Here is a 4,696-nt window from a genome sequence, read left to right on the forward strand (position 1 = left end):
CTATGTTTATACAACACAAAATGGTAGACTAAACATTATTGACACACCCCGATCCGAAATATCTAATAGGACTCTTAATCGAGCTGCACTGACCGACACCTGGAAGATGAAGACAAGACAAGGGTGAGTGGCCCTATAAATAAAATTTTAATAGAAACCATAAAAACATTATAACCCCCTACCACAACACCTGTATAATTTCTAGAAAAATCATAAACATACCACAACACAACATCTTATCAGTAATATCAAATAATCATGTGAATAATAACTCATACTAACACGCAAGTCGAAGTCACCTATGATGACCTGTACGACTTACCCATATCTCATCACATATATTAGTTCATCACATATTTCATCACATATGCTAGCTTAACACATATCTCATCACATATGCTAGCTTAACACATATCTCATCACATATGCTAGCCCATCACATTTTTCATCACATATGCTAGCTCATCATATATCTCATCACATATGCTAGCTCATCACATATCTCACTACATATGCTAGCTCATCATATATCTCATCACATATGCTAGCTTATCACATTTCTCATTACATATGCTAGCTCATCATATATTTCATCACATATGCTAGCTTATCACATTTCTCATTACATATGCTAGCTCATCATATATCTGAAGGAATTATTTTGTAAAACATGTTCATTTAAGCAACATCATATAGCATGCAATTAACAATTAAAGGGCGGAATCATGCTCGTATGTACTCAAAAACAAAACATGACCATGAAATTCAAAGCCTAGTAGATTGGTGAACCAATAATCAACTCAAAAACAAAGTGAGTTGAAATTAATACCTTTGTAGATTCCTCTTTGCATAAGCAAAGGCTAATCACCCAAAGAGATAAGGGCCTTCATTCCTTGCTTCTTAGATTCATGGATTTGGATGGAAGAATAGGTTCTCCAAGTTCCCAAAATTGAGAACCTCTAATTCTCGACACCAAGGTTCGATTGTAGAAGAAATGAGTGACCTTGGAGTAGTAGGATTGCTAGATGTACCCTCCAAGATGTTGGCCTCTTTAGAGAGAAAATGGAGAGACAATTCTCACCAATTTTCCCCCAAAATAAACCCATTTTTCACTTAATGAATATTTAGTTATAAAGTCATTTATATAGTCACTTCTTTAAGTGACCTAAATAACCAAACAACCCTAATTCATCTAATATGGCCGGCCACCTTATGGGATTTGGGCTTTTGGGCTTTAATGAATCTTTAGTCATTAAATTGTCATACAACTTAAGTTAATGGGCTTGACGTTCGAAGCCCATTGGGCCTTAAGGTCCAAAACTATCCCGAAGTCTTTAACGAACTAATTCGTTTGATTAATTAACATATTAATTAATCCTTGCCATAAATAAATGATTAAACCATTTAATCATTCTTACTCATCTCCGTTTAATCTTCAATCTCTACCTTTCACGGTGTGCGATCCATTAGGTTCCTTTTAGCGAGGCAGTGGGCGATTAAAACCATTTTACATCGATTGTGAATTGAAACTATTTTCAATTCTCCCTTTAGTGATTATACACGTCTAGGGCTTCCACAAACCATGAGTGACACCTAGCAGCATATCATGGTTACCCAAGCTAATCAAAAGAGGTTTGAGAACCTATTCAGTTCAAGATTACAAATGCAATACGGTCCTTCTCTAATCTAATACTCTTGACCACATTGTTTGGTTTGATAGTTTATTTTCTCATGTCTACTATCCAATGTGTGTCTTGTGCTTATATGATTACCTTGAATGTGATTAGGAACGCATTCCCAAATCTCATTCATACTCTGGCCAGAGATTCAAATCATATCAGAGAGTATTCTCCTTCAAACGGTTTGAAGGTTAGAGATCCCTTGTTGCGCATTCAATTGTCTCCATAGCTAAGCGGCTTGACCCCAACGATGCCGTGGACACCCTTCTGGTGGGATGACTTTGACATAATCAAAGATCAAGGTCTTAACCACAAGACAACTATGATGCCTCAGGTCAAAGGACTACTTTGCATTATCCCAACCATGAGTTCTCATGTGACATGGAATATGAGAACTCTTCGTTGATCGCGTTCAGTGAACTCATTCTCTATTGAGCACCTACCGTACTTGTCTTGATGTCACACACACCAATGATTCGAGACTAATCACTCTCCCTGAGAGAAGACATAGTACGTACTGATCTTAACGGACTGTCAACGCCCAATTGGCAATCCTATGATCAGGAACGTTTAGGATGTGTCTACGAAAGAATGGTCTCATGAATCTAACTTCATTAGATTACATTCTCCCAATCACATATTCCTTGGACTTTATCGTTTAAGCATATAACATTTATATGAGACGGCTCAAACAATAATTTATGCCCTTTATATGTTAAACTGGATTAGTTTAACATGTGAAATGTCCGTAAAGTATCATCACATGATTGGCTTTAGGGCACATTTCCAACAATATCTATAGTACCCTACGCCTGAACTATTTATTTTCGGAAATAATTATCGAGAATAAGCCCCACTAAACCCTAATTTAATTAACCAACACTACTTACGTATCCTTACTTCAATTCCTTAATTCCTCACATATTGATTTATGACATTATCTCATCACATATCTCATCACATATGCTAGCTCATCACATATCTCGTTACATCCAAAGATCGACATTATGCTTCTAGAACAACTTCCTAAGATTTCATTACGATCCAACGGTCGGATTTCCGCCAATTGCTAAAAACCAAGTGGCGGTCAACATTTTATTTTATGAACTTACAAATCCAATTCGAGAAGATCCGTAAGTCGGATTCCCGATCTGTAAGTTTCTATGGTTCTTAAATATTCTATACTATAATGTACTAAAGTTTGGTGACGATCCAACGGTCGGATCGTCGATTCACATCTTTACCAAGTAACGTATCTTAATGAATTTAGGTCCAAACAATCAACCTATGATATACAATCATCAAAACTGAACTCAAGATATCTAATTTAGCGTAAGAATGACATTGGCGGTCCCCTGGCCACGCGTCGTTCCAGCTCGCCAGAAAATTCAACTATTTCTAAAAATTACCAAATTTTGCAGAAATGAAGATCTCAATGAGTAGAGTAAACTTTATACACGTGGCCAAGTCCAATTTGGCCTGGAAGAGCCCCAATTTTGCTAAAACCCGTTGGAAACCCTAGTTTTGGGTGTCTTCAATTCGGCTCCATAGCAACTCCGACGCCCCCAAACTTGTTTGGGCTTTGTTCCGGAGCTTTAGGGGAGTATTTTGGTGGTGGTAATTTGATGAAATCATTTAAGAATTTGGTGAATCTCGGCCAAGAACTGTCGCACCCACCAGTGCGATTTTTCCTAAAATTACCTCTAAATTCCTTCTAATTTTGGATGGAAAAGGAAGAGGGAAGGTTATGGAGTAGGTTGCAAGTAGTGGGAAGGCTTGAATCACCAGAAAAATGGCCAAATTTGGCCGTGTGCTTGTCGGGTCGAGCGAGTCAAGGGTGAAACCCGGTTTCTCCTTTCATTTTCTTCTCCCTCCTTTCCCTTCTTTCCCCCTTCTCTGGTTGGTCACCTCCTCCTCTCTCATCTCCCCATTCGTCTACCCTTTCTATCTCTCAATTTTATGATTGGCTAGTAGCCCTTTCTTTTTCTTCCTTCTCCCATTCCCCACATTTCCTCTCCTCTTCTTCCTCTAAAAAAATATATAACTAAATGATAAAAATTATAAACATTATAAAAATTAACAAAAATGTAAAATTGGGACGGGATATCACAGTTATGATATTAAATATAAGGACGATAATGTTGATATAATATGTTTGAAGGTAATATACATCTAGTTGACCAAAACAAATAGGGTAATATTCATTTATTTCTACGTAAAATTCTATTCTAATCCTTTTCTAAGATTACTTTTTGAATAAAACCTTGTTTAAGATTAAAAACTAATTCTAATCCTAGGCATTTAATTGTAATTTTTGAATATTAAATAGGTTGTAATTATTATTGAGCTTTTTGGTTGCAGGTTATATATTGATTCTCATACAACAACAACAACAAAAAAGCATTTTCCCACTAAGTGGATATATATTGATTCTCATAAATAATAAAAATGTTATTTATTATTGATAGTTATTATTAAGTTCCCATAATAAGAAAAGTCATATATTAGTATATATTTTTCATGGTGTATGAATTTCTCCATATATATGTATGTGTGTATTACGTACATATGTATGTTTAAAAACTGTAGTTATGTACCAATACATTTGTACCGATATATTCGTACCGAAAGTTATGTACCGATACATTTGTACCAAAACTTACGTACCAATACTTTTGTACCAATGAGTAAAATAAGGTACCTAAAGTTATTTACCGATACATTCGTATCAAAACTTATGTACCGATACTTCCATACCTATGAATAAAATAAGGTACCGAAAGTTATGTGTAAATTGTTTTTGTTTTGTTGTTGAATTTTTTTTTAAAAATAAGAATTTGAATTTTGAATACATTTTTATCTATTAATATAATTGGAACAAAAAAACAATACATTAATTATTGATAAAGAATTTCGAATGGTAAGTCTATAAAAAAAGAATTTCGAAAAAATAATCTAGCCAAAATTTACTTTTTAATAATTCAAACTAAAATTTTAACCCAAACTATTAAACAGAA

This window comes from Malus domestica, chromosome 03, assembly GCF_042453785.1.
Source record: "Malus domestica chromosome 03, GDT2T_hap1".
In the NCBI taxonomy this organism is placed as follows: domain Eukaryota; kingdom Viridiplantae; phylum Streptophyta; class Magnoliopsida; order Rosales; family Rosaceae; genus Malus; species Malus domestica.